We start from the raw sequence: 20,886 nt of genomic DNA on the forward strand, positions 1-20,886 counted from the left end.
CTTTGTTCTGCACCTCACGACTTACAGTAGTTGTATTTTACATACCATAAAATATACATGTATGCAATTGTATAAACTACTTGCATATTAAATCAGTGTGCCTCAAATTTTAGAATAGATTATATTTTAAAGAGCAATTATAAGTATTTGATTGCTACGCTCGTGACATTGCAAAATAAAATCATAACAGAAGCACTCGTAACTGAAATCAATTAATGAAAAACTTTAGTAATCAGGATCGTTGCCTCAAACACGTGTATTCAAAACAATCATTTATATAAATATAACCATGCCTAAATAACATATAGTTTCAAAATATGGTTGTGACTTTTTTCCAAGTTTTCAGGTTCAAGTTTAACATGAAAGGTTTCGAAAAGTCTTCTATGTTTATTGATAATTTATAGAAATTACGTAAAATTATTATTATATCGATAAGATCGATATTATGGTGTCCTGACGGACCGTGTGTTACAGTATAAATAACTAAAGGTATTGAGATAATCATTAAACAATAATGAAAGGTGGGCTATTCTCAAGTTTTGTTTCGTTCAACGAACGAATTCCATGAATTTCGGTCATATTAGATACTCGAAAAACATTATTTATTTTGAGAAGCGTCTCATTACGTAAAATTATTAGTTGCAACTCAGACTAAGATCGATATTATGGTATCCCAACGGACAGTGTGGTACGGAATACAAGAAGAAGGAAACGACTGAGCGGAAGGCAAAAAATATTCCTCAAAATTAGAAAGGAAATTTTGCGTGAAACCGTTAGCAATAGTTTATGAACCATCGAAAGTTTGTTTTATATATTATATATTTATAACACTATTGGATCAATCAGGGGTTGTAAAAAATGTGAAATTTTAAAACTCTATTCTGTCTTGTAATTCTTTCAATCGACACTGTTGTCGATTTTATCTAGCATAATGTATATATATATTTTTTGTTGTTTTTCTTAGGTATGTCGTACGAATTCTTTATGGGGACATAGAACCGTACCGAACGTCGTACGTAACCGAGAGAACGCTTGTGTTACATCATCGCTTCTAAACGCGATCTGATCCACTTTTCGGTTTGGAAAGCGGTGATCTTCCAACGCGTTCCGGTTCCGTAAAAAACACTTCTTGTCGGCCTTCGCGACAGCGAACGGGTTAAAAGCGATAGACGCCGTAGATTCACTTTTGAAACCGTAGCTACTCGAACCGAACGCAATAACATTTATTCATTTGTATTATTGCTAGCTTTTTGATCGAATACATATTGAATTTTCTCTCATATTTAGATTATGTCGCAAGACAGATTTAAAATTACATATGTGTAATACATGTAGTAATAAAGCGGTAGCTAATTTATTATCTATATAAAAATACTTGGGTGCAATTTAGTCACAATACAAAAAAATTCCAATGATTTGAAAAATGTGGGGCTTTTGAATATTTTTTCAACAATATTTTTGTCTTAGAATTTGCCACGGTAAAGTGAATATCTTTTACTGCGGAATATAAGAAACACCCCCATTTGGTTCTCTAGATTTCCAGATAAATTTTGCCATAGTACATCCCATCTGACTCGTATACATTTATTTTATTCTGATCAGAGTACGTCACTCTTTCTCAAATCCAATAATGAAAGAATATTAGGATCCGACATTAACTATCTTTAAAATAAATACGTTGCTATGCATATTAAATTTATTCTTTGCTTATATATATTTACCATGTAAAAAATAAGGAATATCGGAAATAAGGTACTCATATAAGGGCAAAATTTTACATTTACAACTAAGCCGGCAGTATGAATAAAATTAAATGCATAAAAGTAAAAAAAAATGAATATACAGTGACGTTGCTAACCTTTTCATCGTATGTAGAAGACGCCCGAAATGTCAATTCAGAAGCAAATTCAAAATTATTTATAGATGCCATCAGTTTCTTCTTGTTTCGATTACCGACCTTTATCTAACTGTTTTATTTTTACTTTGCAAAGCAATTAAATTGTCTGTTTATTTAAGTAATTGTTTTGCTTTGGTCGCTTAGTAACGTGCGGTTAAACGCATTTTTAAATATATATTTTTTGTTTAATCATTTTATTATTATTTGAATATATTGTATATGAATTATTTATATTTATTAATTAACATACTCTTATCTAATTTTAATTACATCTCTAATTTTATGGTCAGAGTAGCGTTCTCAATCGAATATAATAAAATATATAATAAAATAATACGTTAATTCTAATGTAATATAGCTTTAAGATTAAAAGTTAGTTATTTATTTAATTTAAATATATTGACACCGAAAAAATGTTTTTTTTAATACTGTTTAAATAATAATATTGTATTAAAATAATTAAGAATAAGCTTAAATAATGTATCACCATGCAACACCACTGTCTCAGAAGTAGAGTTCTCAATTAAATATTTGATTATTCGAATTTAACGACCAATTTGTAACTAAATATATGACTATTGTAATAATTAATCGAATATTCGTTTATACTGTCTCGAATCAAATTAGAAAAAATCTTCGTTTTTTCTCTTAATATATCCGAGCGACTAGTGCCACTCCAAAATATATGCGCCTATATTTTGTTTCCAAATGCGAGAAAATGAGGCGCTTCCTCTTAGCAAAAAAATATTTTACGCCTTCAAAAAACAGCGTATCTACTATGACCGAAATTCGCAGAATTGAACGAAACAAAATGTTAGGAAAACTCATCTTTATTATCGTTTAACCTCACAGATTAATCACATGCTAATTATTTTTTTAAAATAAATTATTATATTTTTTAAATCATCAAGATTATTGCACTAGCATCATTTATATTAAAAGAAAAATAACAGGTGACGTCGCAAGTTCTTGTTATGTTTTTGTATTTGTTGCTTAAAATATAAATTATACATTTATAATTAACACTTTACCGACCGGCAGTTTCACTACCAGACTTACGCTAAATACCGGCACCTTTTCGCAAATCTTCGCGAATTTTACCTTTTTTATTTAAATTTATGTATTTTTTGATACGGTCCGAATATTTAGTTGAATTTTTCTAAACATGTTAAAAATGTATCAATGCATCAATTTAAGTCATTATTAGGTGGTTCTCAACATGTGGATCGCCGGAAATAAAAATTAATTATTACATTTCCTTATTATTAGATTTTTAAAATGATTATCTTGATTTTAAAATTATAAAAACGAATAACTTTGAAATTTAAATAAAAATATTTTAATTTGAGTCAACTAACGGTTCTCAAACTTTTTTAAATTTTTAAAAACTTTTTTCAAGCACACTTTTTTTTCGTATTGTGATATTTTGTGCAAATGATTATCTACAAAAATGAGAAATGACATTTTTACTAATATGAGTTTACTGATATATAATTCAATTGCAATAAAATATTCACTCACCATTGTAATTCGCTCCATCGTAATGCGAAATCATCCAGGCACATACACAGATATTGTACATTGTCTTTCACGTGTAAATCACTTTTCACAATAACTATTTATATAATGCAAGTTTAAAGTGCACTCACCATTATAAATTTCTCCACACTAATACGGAATATTTCAGGTACACACTTTATCATTATTCAATGTCTTTCCCTTGTAATTCACTTTTCACAATATTTAATTCTAAAATAATACCAATACGAATTATCAAAAAAATAAAATTCAAAATTCCCAAACGTTATTTTTATTATTTACCTAGTAATGTTTCTTCAAATGATACGAGGAGAAACATTCACCAACATGTAAAGCTACTTTACATTCTTTGCACATGTAAAGAGAATCTTTTCTTATTTTATGTGCGATACAAACTATGCATCTTCTTCTTTTACGCTCATTAATAGATGATATCCTGACTAATTGGTGTTGTTTTAAACTGCCTGAAAGCCTTTGAAATGAGGGAGCAGTGGCGAATGTGGATGTCGGTTGTGAATTTTCAGACATTTCTGAAATTGTTGGTGTTTCTGTTTCTGATGTTTTTTCCTCTATCCAATATTTTGCTATTTTCATTAAATAATCATAAAACTTTATATTGCTGTTTGAATTTACACTTCTATACACTGTAAATGCATTGAATAATGCACAGTTAAATAAATACATGGCCACTTTTTTCGTCCATTTTTTAGTTTTACGATATATTGGATAGTACGAAAGGTATTGATCAGCCCGATCTACTCCCTTCATGTATTTATTGTAATCAATTATACAAATTGGTTTTTTTATACGCAGCCCAGTTCTTCTGTCAGTTTTTTCAGTGTTTACAATATTTGTATTATGGATTGTTGATATCATTCGAATATCTCTACTCTTTACTGTTTTCCACAATTGTAATAAAATTTCCCCGTTTCGCTTATATTTACTTTCAAATATTCGTAGTTTAGCCTTTTTTAGAATATCCGGTAAGCCCCACATATTCTTATTTTTTTCTTGTATAATATTTTTAACTTCTTGTTTGTACTTATTCCAAGTTTGAGCACGGTATCTATTTGTTTCTTCTGCAATAATGCGGAACAGGTCATCACCGATAAATTTTTCGGCGATTTCTTCAGGGCGCGTGATATCAACATCAAAAGTTGCTCCCGACAATCCTTCAAATGGCTGGTTATGCCTAGGTGTATCAGTTTCACATCAATCTAATGGAATATCATCATCCTCAGTATCTTCTCCATCGCTAATAGGCATCATTACTCGAGGACGATTTCTTTCATGAACAATCGAACTTGTATCACTATCACTAAAGTTTTCGTTATCACTGGGAATATTTGAATCATTTCCGCGTAATTTTCCTCTACAAAACTATCTTCTGCCATTTATTTATTTGGGTTATAATTATATTTAAATAAAAACTATATTTTTAACACTTTGTTATATAAAATACACTGTATTTATATTTTTATAGACACTATATTTTATAAAGAGGCGTAAGCGTAATATTTTTAAAGAATCACTGCAGCACAAAGTTCCTTTTATTTATTTTATTTTTTTATTATTTTTAGAATATTCACTCGAGTACACGAAAACAAGATGCGATTTACACGACAGCGTTAGCTAAACTGAATTATTATTCATATTTTTTTAAGTGCATCATATTATTTCTTATCTCAAAAGAAATTCCCAATTTCAAAAAAAGAGTCACTTCTGAGAATCACTTCCAGTAAATCGGTGCTATCTCGTGATAGATAAAATTCACTCAATAAAATAAACGGTCGAAATTTCCAAATTACAGGACAGAAAAAATACGATATAATCTCGCTAATCTGTCAATTTAGAAATTCGGGAAACCGGTACTATCTAATAGATTAACTCACAAAAAATGTTAGTGTAATTAAAAAAATGCAAAGTAGAAAGAATTTACAAAATATATTTGATATAAATATATATTTTTTAAACAAATTTTCGAATTTGTATAGATAAACAGTACCTGATTATATTATAAGACACAAGTAAAGAAATACAAAAGCAGCTCAATTATATTTGAACTATATCTTTATTATATATGATTTTGTTGTTAATTTTTACTGATAACACTGGGAAGATATTTTGCATACTTGCAAAACAAAAATACCGTCGGGAATATTTGGGAGCATTTGAAGAAGAGATTGATAAAATCGAAATAACCACTAAAAGAGAGCTAATCGAGAAGGTGATTCGGGAATAGAATCATGCTTTGAACCTTCAAAAATTAAACAACGTTTATAAAGTAAATTCAGGCACTTATTTAATCTAAAGAAGGACATACAAAATATTTTAAATATAGTCCCGAATTGCATAGTGAAAAATATTTTTATTTTTGTTTTGAATTAAAAAAATAGAATTTATGACTTCTCACAACTAAATTAGTTCTTTTTCAATAACTAATGCTATAAAAAATAATAAAATAGCAAAAAAACGAATTTCTGCTTTAAAAATTAAAATATATAAACAAATTATAATATATAGACAAACGTGTCTAATAATAAGGATAGGCACAGTAATTCAATATTTTTTTCAATATCAAATGAAACTTCATACTAATATTTAATTTTTTTCAAAAAAAATCTTAAAAAATCTCTAAGCATATATTTTTAATTTGATACCGAAATCATAGCTACCGCTCACTCCATATGGCGTGCGCGGTATTTAACGTTCGGCAGGCTCGCACTCCATATGGCGTGAGCGGTCGGTAAAGTGTTAATATAAATTTATAATTTAAGGATTATTAATAAAATTTCAGAACATTTTTTGTGGCAATTTTATATAAGAAAGTGAATTTAAAAAAGCTTAAGAAATAAAATATGTACTTTAAATTATATTCTATCATATATGGTATTGTAAATGTAATTAAAGATAACTTTCAAATATTTTGTTAAAGCTAGTGTTAAAAAACTTATATTTTTCATAACGGAATTGACGGTATAAAAACGGTAATATAAGGGGAAAAACTACAAAACTAATTTTTGGTACATTTTCGTATATTTTTACTTTAATACTTATAATTTAAATATATTGTCAGTTAGGTTTAGTTAGTTTTTAGTTAGCAAAATGTTGTATATGTGCATATGCAAGTATATTTTTTTTATATGTTCAATGCTCTTTGGTCAATGGTCAATAAAAACATCCATCAAAACTAACTAAGCAGATAAAACACTATGATCTAGGAACTGCGATAAAAAAATGGAAACATGATTAAGCTAGTTCGACTTTTTTGGTTATAAAAATAAGGGGGAGCAAAATATTATCGCCCGCAACTCACCGCCAGCAAATAATCGCCAGCAAAGATCACATACACAATTTATAGTTTAAAAATGATAGCTAGTATATATTAATCGCCAAGCAATACATATTTTTTGAAAAGACACAATTCAATTTGAATAGAAAATAAGGTGTTATTTTTATAATTAAGTGCAAACTCGCTTATTCATTGATTGATGGACGATGTGGCAAGTCTAAACAATTAAATTGTTAAATCAATTCGTATTCGAATTAATTTAATATAAGTTAAAAAACTATAATTGGTTTTATTTTATAACTTTTATTAGGTTTGGGTTTGAACAGCAAATAAGCGTTTCGCAACTGTAAAATTTTCAATAGAATGAATATAATTTCATTAACTAGGTCAGTTTTAATGTATCAAACAATTTATGAATAAATCCACTGGTCAATATTTATGAAACTGTATTTATTCACTGCGGAACACGTACGTTTGGAACATTATTTGCTTCTAGGCAGTAAAATATGCTAGCGAGCGTTTGTAGGATATAAATTGTTTATGCCATCCATTTACGCGGCTTTAAACTGTTGGTTATTAATTGCTGACGGTGAATTACAGGCGATAAATTTTCTAAAATAACAAACCTTCACAGTGTAACATATATTTATGTATAATGTAGATAGGTTGTTTGCCAGTAAAGCTATGGTGAGATCATGAACTTCTATGTTCAGTATTATATTGTATACGTGAATATGGAAGTATATATTTAATTATAAAATAAACAAATATGGGTGGCGCGATCCATATAAATTTTAATTATATATACATGTAAAATAATATTATTAAAAAATACTCATTTCACTGTGGTATAACATTATACAAATATTATGATTTTGACTAATTTGTTAGTGAGTTAATTTTATGCATATGCAATACCAAAAGTCTATAAGGTACAAGTTGGTTTGATCACCGCCACTGGTGTGTTTGCATGCATTGAAACTTTTTACTATACATGTGAAGAATTTTCAAATATAATGCTAAAATAAATTAATATGTTAATTAAAATTATGAAAATATTATTGTTATAATTAAATTTTCAGTAAAGGTGAAAATTGTACATATATTTTAAAAAATAAGTAATATTAAAATAATGACAATAATAAAATAAATATTATGTATCTCTGTTCGAATTCACTGTTTTATTCGACGGCAAAATACAGGTAGTGAGTCACGCAATTCTGAGTGGAAAAATGCGTCTTATACGTTCAAATCAAAACAGTCCTGATGTTGTGTCGATTTGTTTATATTTAATAAATTGTCGAATATATGTATATAATATATTAAATTGCCAAATACACAATAGTATAATTTATTTTACCCAAATTAAATTGTAGACTATTTGACATTACATTTTAACACATTCACTTAATTGAGTAGGTAGTCTAAGACATACTCTTGAATTAGCAATATAAAGTTATGAGGAATCCATTTAAGGATTACAAATTTCCATAAATTATTTTTTAATATTTATAATAAACATATAAACATGAATAGTAATTAACATTTGCATAAATCCAAAGGGTCAAGTTAATGTTATATTTAATGTATTAAAAAAATATTTAGTATATCCGATTTCTGAATCAATCGATAAGAGTGGTATGCGATTATAAATATAAAAGCTGAGCGATATATAAGCGTTTTAAGATTATTATCAAAATGTAAAATCTGATCTTACTGTATTTTATTTCAATAATTTAACTCTACTGATTACATTAGAGGCTGTATAAATCCAATTTCATTATATATTTTGGCCAAATTATTTTATTTTCACTGCATACACACACATGAACAAATATCTTGGTATTCACCATACACGCATATACCCGCATTATGCATATATTATTCAACATATTTTATCCGAGAGCCATTGAACTGGTCATCTGATACTGGTCCGATGGACGAAGCTCGCCATATTTGTATAATCGTCGAACGTACAAGCTTTTTGCATTACGTAATCTCAATTCGCTTCGATTCTTTTCGATCACTACAATCTCTACGTTGATCTTTGGCTCTCGTACGCTTTTTTATATATCTACAACCTCCCCCTTCCGCGCTTCCCCACCTTACCAACTGCACCAAAAAATAACTGTAAACGCTACAGATATATTATAGTAAGTCAGAGAGTCCTTTTCGTTTATGCGAGTGATTCTCAAACTGATTTGCAAATAACAATACATACAACATCACTTGTAAAAAGGACATAAAATACCGAAAAATTACATCGACTAATTTATTTTTATTAAATCGGTGAAGTATGTAATTCACAATTGAAATACATGCTTTGAGTCATGTTTTAATAGCTTATAAAATAGTGGGATCGTAATAGTTTATTGGTAAAGTTCTGACCGCAAGGATCCAACTTGTTTCTATTGTTCATTAATGACATAGAGACGGTAATGAATCGCGCGAAGTTTTCATTTTATGCGGATGACTTGAAAATGTAGTCGATTTCAGATTTCTTGACCAGAAGGATCTAAATTATTTATGGAACTTAGGTAACAGTGTCAGAGACACGATTTCATTTTTAAGTTTTTCAATGCCGGTGGTATAGATATATTATTGCGATAATGTGGGTTTTTTCGCTCATCGGGTTGAGTCGGTGATTTAAGCACGGGTGTTGGTTTTATTGCCTATATTGTGTTTTTGAGATTACCTCGATATGCCAATATGTGAAACTATTCCGTGACATTTATATTCGTTTTAATTTTTATGGATATAAAAACGTACGCAATGTGTTGATAGCGATCAGAAGAATTTTGTGTTTGATTATGCTTTTTCTAATGATGATGATGATGGGGAAACTGTTTAAATCGAAAACGAAAAGTGGACCATTTCAATAGTAGTGACTAAGAAATAATACCTAAAACAGGTGGCAATACTGATAATGATAGTATGTCTTATAAATATCATGTTCTCAAAAACTGTACAGAATACATTATTTTAGATTATGTTACAATTGCTTAATTAACCAAATAATTTACGAAATAAATAATATGTAAATATGACGTTAATTTCAATGAGATGAAAGCGTTTCTTAGAGTAAGTTTAAATATGGGAACATGTCCTGCATAATGAGTGCAAGAACATTGGTGCACTCGCCATAATTGTAATTTAATACAAATGAAGCAACTTATGATCTGAAAGCAATTTTAATAAATCAACTCATATTTAATATATAATAAACGAAACGATCAGATATTATCGACCAGTGTTACTGTTTTTATATATATTTTTTTAATATATGTGATGATGTTTGTATGAGATCCACAAATTTAGAAGAATAGATCATAAAATTTATAATATAAATAATAATTTAATATTTATTTATAGAACTAATTATAACTATGGAATATTGGTACTATTTTTTTGACAATAATTATTCAATTATATTTTTCTGGTAATTTACTAACTAGTTGAATTATTTAATATACAGTCGATTCCGCTTAATTGGGACACATTGGGCACGAAACATTTTGTCCCAAATAAGCGACTGGTTCTAATGAGCAAAGCTTAACAAAAAAAAATTAAAAAAAATGTAAATTTTTAAATTTAATTTTTTTTGTACATAATAAGATTAAAATACTAATAAAAAAATCTTTAAAAAAAATTATAATAACAGTCGTCAAAAAAATGTACATAATACATTTAAACTGCAAAAAAATACAATAAAACAAAATATTCATAAATTTTAGCATGTCCTGTGTTCATGGTCGTTATTTCATATATTTTTTCAGAAAGGGGGGGGGGCAAAAGTTGGCCAGTCAGTGGTCTTATTTTATATTTCCATTTCATTAACATTATTAATATTTCATTAAATTTTCTGGCAAAATTGAAAGAAGGCCCTGTTTAGAATCCACGTCAAAAGCAATAAAATCGTGCCGTCGCAGTGGAAATGCTCGGTTATTTAACGTTCTTAATGATATTTTTTATAAAAATATTGCGACTTACAATAAGTGACCAACAAGAGTGCGCAATAAATAATTATTCGAAAGTTCTAAAACTTTCGTTAGCTTAGGTTTTGGTTTGAACAGTAAATGAATGTTTCGCAACTGTCAAATTAAATTTCATAAACATTTAAGATCAGTATCAGCAAAATTATATTTTGGCTAATATAAATATATATCTACTGTTGAAAATGTACTTGGACTTTACTAGTGAAAATATAACTTTACAGAAATATACACATTCACTGTAACATTTATTCATCGCATGTAAATAAATATAATAAGTATATAAATGTATATATTACTACATATGGAAAAGTTTAAATCATATCATTTTACTGGTACCTGCCAGTTATCCATATTTCTATTAGTAAAAATATGTATCTACAGGTGAAAATGTATTCCGATATGATTTCACTGAAGTGTCTTATTTTAAAAAATATTTTCTGGATAGGCTCAAGACTGTTTTTATTTTATTTTATTTGAGGAATAACCCGAGAATTTCCGGTTTAGAATATTATAATTTGCTAAATTTTCATGTATTGTCAACAATTCCGGATAATCAACAATTGGCGCTTCAAACCATATTTCTTATTTAAATTTACTGTACTAATTAAACGGAATAGTGTCTTAGAACCCCGAATTAAATTACTATTATTTTCCTAATTTACTTTCTGTTCCTTGAGATTTGGCCCAAATAACCGACTGTCCCGATAAACCAGTGGTTCAATTAAGCGGAATCGAATGTATACTACTTCATTATTTATTTTTGAGTTTCAAAGAAGCTGTAGAGGGGGACTGAGAAAGCAGGCAGATGAGGTACCCGTTTTCACTTTAGCAGTGGGCGAACGTGGGAGGCTGGAGCGCTGGACATAAAGGTCGTCGGATGGTGGAGGGAACGCGAATAGTTACTATCGATATCAGTGTTGTTTGAGTACATAACACAGTTTACCGGAACAATCGTACGTTAGCCGACTGAGTTTGCTGCTATAAATAGGAAATTGTGGCAAAACACAATTACGCAATTGAGAAGCGGACACGCAACATCATGCAAGGTTCTTAATGGCCGCGCATGGTAAACAATAAACGTTGCTAATGACCGACGAGACGGGTTCGATGACTCAGATGTTGTAGCTCATGAGTGCAACGAGGATCACACCGCTTCTTAAAAGTTGGCGCGCGCGAATACGTAGATACTCCTAGTTGACGCTAGTAACCAGTTCAGCTATGAACCGAAGATTTGTATAGTTCAGGAATTCTTTATCTTTGGGGTTTTGACTGGTGAATTATGAATTGAATTAAATAAATTATTGAATCTTTGAGTCTCAAAACAACAAATACAAAAACGTAACACGAACAAAAAAATTTGCTACGCACACCTGTTTAAGATAAGCATCACAAAATAATAAAGGAAGGGCCTTTTCAACATTTTGTTTCCTTCGACGAACGAATTCCGCGAATTTTAGTCATAGTATACACGCAGATAAACACTCAATGTTGAGAAAAAGCATCTCCTACTTTCGCATTTCACAAAAATAGTGTCATTTTTTTGTACCGTCTAGAATTAATTACGCGTATCTGCAGTGTACAAAAAATTGTTAAAAATCTTGAATGCTTAAGAGGACCTCTCAACAATGAAGAAAAAATGAAAAAAAAGTAGCGCAAAAAATATAAAGCAACTAAAAGATTTTCATTTTATCTGCAGCTTCATATTGTGGAACATCTTGATGATAATATACAGTCAATAATTCAATACTAAGCTAATATAAAATCTAAGAAATACAATAATCACAATAAGAAATGGAAAGTTGTAGACTTTTCAATAGTAGTTTCACAAGATTTTAATATTTTTACTAGTTCAAATATAATATAATTAGATGAAACTGCGTTAGTAGATATTCTATAGACCTTGTGATAAAACATACGTTCCGGCCTTTTGATGAGAATTTTTAGAAAATGATTCAATTAATTTTACGATTTAATTCGACAGTAAACTATGAACATATGTTTTTTCAAGTATTCCAGTAACCGCTGCTTCAGCGGAAAGATCCTTCAGTAAATTCAATCTGGTCAACAACTATTCAATGGCTCATTTGTGTGTTAGAAATCGATAGAATTAAGAACATTTTGCTTCCCTAAAAGAGAGAAAGATAATTTTTAAAATAAAATAGTTCTTTTGCAACGGGTGGTTGTGAAAATAAAAAAAAATATCTTAGTTAAAATTGAAAAAATATCTTTTGCGGTTCTTGGTGATAAGGATACTGAATTAAAAGTTATTCAGAATATTTTTTCTCAATTTTATTTATACTTATAATGAAACATTTATCAGGGGGTGGGGAAATTAAAAATAAATAAGTTGTTTTTCAATTCATTCGTGGATAATAGTCATTCATATATTTCGTTATTCATGAGAATTAATATAGCCCTTTAATTTTTTGCAAACAACAACCAATGTTTGGTATTGTATAGTAAATTTTTGCAAATGCACTTTCGTTGATGCATTGTAGTATGATACATCATTTACATATAGTGCTTTCAATACCGGTATTTCGGGATTAATAATATAATATATTTACTGTGCATCAAAGCAATGTTTATTGCTGTATGGAAAAATAATTGTTGCCTCCCATGAATTGTGCATTGTGATATTTTAAATATCTGACCATCTGGAAAAAAGGGAGTTTAAGCTTTAGGCGAATTTGTAAAGCATAAAAACATAACTGTGTTATTTTCAGAAAGTAAACAACAAAGCGACATATTTATTATTATATAACAAGAAAATAAAATAAAAGTTGGTGGTTATATTTTAAGGGAAAAAAAAATTTACAATTTGACTGAAAGAAAATGAAAATGAACTCCAGCCTCTGAGGCAATATGTTTTTGGCGTTTTGTGCTTATATTTATATTTAAGTTCCTCTGATACATAAGATTATTGGATTAATTATTATGCGAAATATTTTTATAGTTTTTTATGGTACGCAAATGACAATGTTCTTTGATTGATAGTATTAGAAAGACACACTATCATATTTTCCTCCCATATTTTTTTAGTCATCACTGGAACGTCCGAAAAAATCCACGTCGAGGAAATTTCAAACGTTTTGCAATCATATAATCAATGAATATATTCAATAGCTTCTGTATGACTAATAAATACTACACCAGTGATTGAAAACCTGTCACTCAAATTGGTCAAACAAGCTTAATTTTTTTAGCTTTTTTATCGCAGTTTCTAGATTATAGTCTTGGTGGATGTTTGTATTGACCATTAAGGAAAAAACATTGAATATATGTATTTAAGAAAAATGTACTTACATATGCACATTAACATTATTTATTTTGCTAAGTAAAATTTAACTAAACCTAACTGACAATAAATTTAGATCTAAAAAGTAAAATCGTACCAAAAAAATGTATTTTTTACATCCAAGCGAATTTTTTTCTGATCCTTGCGGTCAGTGTTAGAAGGTTTTTGATCGCACTTTAACACAGTTTAACATTGTATAGCACAATTTATATAATGTACATTTAGAACAACTCAATTTGGTGCAATGTATCGAAATTATAATACCACTGTGTAGCAATTTTGATTGGTTTTGCTTTAAATATTCAATTACTCGATTAACATGTAAAATTACAGACTGTTCTCATATGAAGTTTTTTCCAAATTACTACCGTTTTTATACCGTTAATTTTAAAACTTATCTTTAATTACATTTAAATTAACTAGCTATGATAGAATATGATTTACAATACATATTTTATTTTTTGAGCTTTGAAATATAATTATGGATTTAAAAAATCATTTAACGTCAATTTCTTATAAAAAAAGAATGACAATTTAAATTATAATATTTTTTACGCTAAATTGCACTAAGCAACTTTTTTAGACTATAAATTTCAGACACTGATAAAAAAATTTATGACGTAAAAGCTCAAGAGTTTAAGCTGATTTTGCACAATGAATTCTGGTAATTACATTTTTTTTAAATGTTCTGCACATTAAATTAGATTTGAAATTACAATTAGAAAATAATATTTTAATTAATAAATAAATACAAACAAGCTTGCTTTAATTTTATTTTTAACTAAAGAAAAATTGAGTTACCATCATTGAAAAAAAATATATATGTATATATCAAAAATTGCGTTTGCATTGCACGCCACTGTACGGCCAGGTAGAAACGTTTACCTAAATTTGTCAGTTAAATTACAAACAAACCGACAATTTAATAATTATTTTGCAGAGTGAAAATAAAACAAAGATAAATAATATAGCTACGAGTAGGTGTTGCAATAATACCAGGATTTTCAATACCGAGAGAAATAGTAAATACCGGTATTGACTCCATTTTATTTTTATTAATTGCTAATTAAAAAAGATAAGGTCCATTCATTCAGTCATTCATTAAATGCTTGCGAATTTGCGGAGTCGGAACATTTTATTTAAAAATATTGAATTAAGACGTATGCTCTATTTGCGCTAACATATTCAGTTTGAGAGCTATCCATTTCATAATTAATCATAATTTAGAAAGAGATGGCAAGTTTGGGTTCAGATTTATAGAACTTTTTTTTCTATAAAAGTAATGATAAGTACATGTATCGTAAGTATATTCGATCGTGTGCTTTAGAGTTATTTGTAGGGGCGTAAACCCAAACTTTCAATCTATTACTAAATTATGAATAATGATGAAATGTATAGCTCTCGAACTGACTGTGTTAACGCAAATATAGTAAAGTAACTATTGTCGACTGCATATGATTTATTTTTAGAAATATAATCAACAAGCACTTCAAATTTTGACTCAAGTTGCCGACTATTATTTAATATTTATTTTATACATGCATACGTATATATGTATGTATGTATATATCTAATATTTATTACATAAAGTTATTCATTTGTTAAAAAAAAATACTACTGAATGGTCGTCGACTTTGTACAAAATAGCTGTCGACTTCGCAATACATTTTTTAGTGTATACTTGTATAGATCAATACTTGCTTAGTTATAATTTATATTATAGCTTTAGTTTTTAGTGCTACCGTACGAACTGTTGAGAGCCATCGATAAATTTTAATGTCGGAATCACTTATTTGGAACGAAAGCGATTTTCTTCGCCTGGCGGACTCGAGCACTTTTTCTCCGAGATCAAATTAAATCTCGGCATTATTATGTGATCAAGGCCGCGCTGGCATTTGCCAACCGACATGACTCACTGTTGCAAGCACAACGGCGAGTGCACAAACCCTTAAACCAGTGGTTTCCAATAATCAAAGGTAATTGTGAATATTATTTTATTATTGCGTTTTTATGCATTTTAGTTCTCTCGCGGTATTTTACGTATAATTTATCGAAGTGTTCCGTTAGGGTATATGTGTTTAGAGATAGCATACATATATATATTTTTCAAATATTCCAGTAGCCGCCGTTTCAGCGGAAAGTTATTTCAGTCAATTTTAACTGGGTAAAAACTATTAAATTGCCCAGGATAAACGGGGGAATTTGTGTATTAGAAATTATTTTAAAACCCTTTGAGCATTATCGCCGTACATATACGGCGGTCGATCTTTCACTGTTTTGAGGTACCCCAGATAGTTATATATGTACATATATAACTGAAAAAATAATAAATAAAATACATTATATTTATATAATATTTTTTTAAATTAAATTAAATGTAAATTATTAAAAAAAATACTATAAATAAATTAAAGAGTAAGAAATAAACAAACATAAAAAAATATTGAGAGCTTCTAAATTAATACAATAAAAATCCATAAAGCAGAATAACATATAAAAAATATATAAAATGAATTATATACGAAATTGAATAATAGAAAAGTGTAATAATAAATTATTAAAACACAATAAAACAAAAAAATATTGAAATATATTAAAGCAATACAACTTTAAGAATCCCTGATTTTTCATATAATTTACCATAAATGCAATATTAAATAATAATAAATAAATAATAATAAGTTCAATTTGACAGTTGCGAAACGTAAATTTGTTGTTCAAACCCAAACCTAACCTACACGAATTAACCAAACCCAACTTGATTTAATGAAAGTTTTAAAAGTAATTTTAGAACTTTCATTAAGTCAATTCTTAAATACAAACTTAGCAAAAGCTTATTTCCCCCTCTCAGGGGGAAATAAGCGGAAGAAGCTATACAGACAGATGTCACATTTCGCAAATTGCTCCATAGTTTGTCTGCACTTCGATATTACACTATTTAAAAATATTATAGCTATCCTTGATTATGATCTAAGAGTATTTGTTAAAATAAATTCAAAGCGAATTTTGGGCAATTGAAGAGCGCAAAAACAATTATCCCTTCTCAGAAGGCAAAAATTCACGTCAAAAGCAATAACATCGTGTCGGCGTTGTCGTAGTGAGAACGATCGGTAACGAGCGTTCCTACTGCGACGGCGCCGACACGATTTTATTGCTTTTGACGTGAATTTTTGACTTCTGAGAAGGAATAATTGTTTTTTGCGCTCTCCGATTGGGCAAAATTCGGTTAATATGTTCCTCATTTAATTTGCAATATTATTATAAGTCGTAATATAAACGCTAAGAGTCATAATAGATTGCCGAGCGTATCCATTACGATAGCGTCGGCACGATTTTTGATTTCTGAGAAGCGATAATTGTTTTTTGCGCTCTCTTATTGATAAACATTTGGTCTAGATATGCTTAATATTGTTATACAAAGACTTAATATGAAGGCTGGATAACCGAGCTTTTCCACTACGACATTGTCTTCACGATTTTATTGCTTTTGACGTGGATTTTTGACTTCTGAGAAGGGATGATTATTTTTTGCGCTCTCCTATTGATCAAAATTCGATTTATATATGCTTCATTCGAGTATCACTTACTGTAAGTCGCATATTTTTTTTAATATTCCCACTGCAACGGCATTTATATTGAAAACCGATAAACTTCTGTTCATATATATAATATATATATACAATACATATGAACTTGACTGTTCGTATATATGTACATATATATATATATAATCCTACACCCTTTATCCGATTTGGTACTTTTGTTCAAAGCATAGACACCCTACCGCATCTCCATAGCAACCCTTGATATAAATGTATATTAAATGCCAATATAGTCATCCCTTTGATCAAATTTTGAATACGTCATATTTTTTATATCACTTTCAATCAAATACAGTTTTTTTGTATTTATTTATATTTTTCTGTTGCGTAAGGTTACATTAATATATTTTCCAGGAAGAACTGCCTTGAGGTCTATGTATGTATTGTATATAAATATAAATGGAATGATTTAAAGTTTTTAGAATTTATTTCGCATAAGTGGTTTTTGATGCATGTACATTATATTATACATACATTTAGTTGTCTAGAAATCGTTTTAGTGGCATGATTTAGCAAAGATCGTCAACTCTAAAAAAAGATATAGGAGACAAGTTTTTTGTGGTACGTTTTTTACAACCAGACAAGGGAAGTGACCGTAGGTTGTAAAACTGGTCGTCGAATATGAGGCCAGATGCTATCGGCCAATTTTAGATTCGGCCGTGGGGTGACCACACGTCGTCGCCTTCGTGAGACACAGGAGGTTACCCACCCTGGGTCGGATGCTTTAAGTTAAGAATGGCTCGTGACCTTTTCGGGAAGCGTGGGAAGCTTGGTCACCTCAGTTACATGTCCATAAAGCGCGATCACAAGTTGTCCTTATTGCTTGTTGATTCAGATGCTCAACAGTAAATAAAATTACCACAAATTTAAAGAACCACTGAGAAAAATGTAACTTTCTTCTATATATATGTATATGTATGTGTGTAAATTATAAGGTAATTTAATATCGGTATGTAACAACAGCTGGCTATTGAAGAAGAAAATGACGATGCGATTCATAAGAATACCTGGGTCACAAGCAGTAAGAAATCTCATTTATTATCCCACTTTTCAGTGGGCCATGGCTTTTCGATCGCGTTGAAAGGCAAGCATTTGCAATATAACAGTTATTTCACTGCTGATATGTGTTATATTGAATTTAAGACACGATTAAGAGTAATATGGACTATAATGTTGAACGAAGGTTTGTTTTCTAGTTCTATCATAAAAGCATTCAATAATTATAACATACTATTGCGCAATAAAAAATATGCGTGCAAGCTTGTTGAAAAGCTGGATGGCTCATGCAAAAGGAGATTTCCCAAACGCTGACTTTTTGGCCGCAACGGCAAGATTAAAGGGCGCGATCGCGACTCTCTAAGGCATTCTAAATTCAGTTGAAATTCACCATGCGATTGAAATTCACTTAACGGTTGTGAGAAATTAAAAACCCTTGGTTAATTATTGTTTTACATATAATACGCAAAATAAATAACAATATGAAACTTTTCCATCGACCCTCGATTTTTAAAAAAAATAAAAAAATTTAAATTTGTTTGTGGCCGTAATGTCTTTGGATCAATTGTCTGCTAGATCTTTTGTCGTGGAAGTACTGACGTTGAGGCAAAATTCATTGGAGCCTCTGTCGTAAAATTGTAATTTTTAATGTAATCGATGTGTTCCACAGTTTTTCATAATTATTAATATTTGTTCTAAAACTGTTACATATTTATCAAAAAATTCTTCGCAAATGGTTAAAAGACAACAAAACACATTGCACAGTCAATAAAACTTGCAATTTATTATTTGTTTATATGTAATTTTATTTAGTAAAATAAATTGCATTATTAAAAAGAGCTTTATAATTAACTTTCATGGGAAATTGTACAATCTAATCGTATAACTGATACGCCGGTTATAGATAACCGTTCGTTGTGAATATAAAGGTACTTCCCAAATATATATATATATATAGATAATTTTCAATAATATTGAGCACACTCTTGCCTAGACATTAATAACATCTTCACAGAGCCATATAATTATCTCATTAATATTTTATTTGAAATTATTGAGGTCTGATGCATTCAAATTAAGCCGTAAAGCATTCGACATACACATTTTTATACATCGTGAAAATTTAATCATAATAACTAACCTAAGCATAATCAGTGATTATTTTCTTAATGCGAAGTAATCGATGGCTGAGAAAATCTCAAATCGAATTGCACTAATTTAAAGTTTGAGCGAAATCGACAATCAGCGATTATATATGCAAATTGTATATATTCTAGTGAAACGTCCTTAATCACAACGATTTTCAATGCATTCTTCAGACTGAATAATATTCAAATTTGTAGAATCAAACATATTTTCAGAAAGAACAAATTATGTTAAACATATTTGTTCAAGTGCTTGTTAAGAATAATTATTTCTTTATGTTTTGACTGGACACAAATAACAAAGCTATCGATTGTATACGTTGACCGATGAATGTACATATTATGTATGTACATCAGTAATAGTAAATAAATTGGATTACGCACATTTCTACGGTTTTGTTTTGTGATCATTGTGTTTTATAAACATATCACATATCATAAAGCATGAGAGTATAAAGATATTGAATGTATACCTACATTTGAAATACCACTAAAATATTCTATCTTTTGAATTAAATGTTTAAGGATTTACAAGTAAATTTATATCAACATAATGCTACAAAAAAAAAAAAAATGTTAAATTTGTTCTCTCGATGCTACACGAAAAACTAAAGTTTTGCAAATAGCTATACTACCAAAATATGCATTAATAATGGTAACAAAAAAAAATCTAGAGAGAAAATCGATTATGAATATTTACACATCCCTCAATCATTTTTTGTGAAGTTTAGCACAAATTCTTCAAAATATTTTGCATTTAAAACATTTAACGATTTACCAAAATCAACTAGAAATAATTGCAAATTTTTAAAAAAAATATATTTAATCAAATATAATTAAGTTAATAAATAATACATATATAATATTACTACATGATTGATATTTTTATTTTACTTAAACTATTGCTTCTTATTTTTCTTATTTGTGTTTTTAAAATTTAATAATAAATATTTTAAGTGTACTTATTATATTATTTTAAATGTATAAGTATTATATATTAATAATTGTAATTATTACTTATGCAGAAGTATGTAAATAAAAAAAATATATTAAAAACAAAAGAATATCAAATGTTTTGATTTGAATTGGTTCGTATGTTGCAATTATTTTATCAGTGGTTTT

The 20,886-nt window shown here is 28.8% G+C and overlaps 1 protein-coding gene across 2 annotated transcripts in view; it reads right to left on the minus strand.

The window, feature by feature from the left end:
* Shrm (shroom) overlaps positions 1-20,886 on the minus strand; it is an 84,647-nt gene that overhangs the window by 41,659 nt on the left and 22,102 nt on the right. Inside the window, exon 1 of one of the 2 annotated variants that reach the window (XM_088188460.1) lies at positions 3,419-3,510. The exons of the other annotated variant lie outside the window; for it this stretch is intronic. The gene's annotated coding sequence lies outside the window, so the exon portion shown is untranslated. Of the gene's footprint in view, positions 1-3,418; positions 3,511-20,886 lie in introns of those variants that run through there. 2 annotated transcript variants of the gene reach the window in all.

Source organism: Plectrocnemia conspersa, unplaced genomic scaffold (genome assembly GCF_051122295.1).
Source record: "Plectrocnemia conspersa isolate PC_06_02 unplaced genomic scaffold, ASM5112229v1 ptg000006l, whole genome shotgun sequence".
NCBI classification, from domain to species: domain Eukaryota; kingdom Metazoa; phylum Arthropoda; class Insecta; order Trichoptera; family Polycentropodidae; genus Plectrocnemia; species Plectrocnemia conspersa.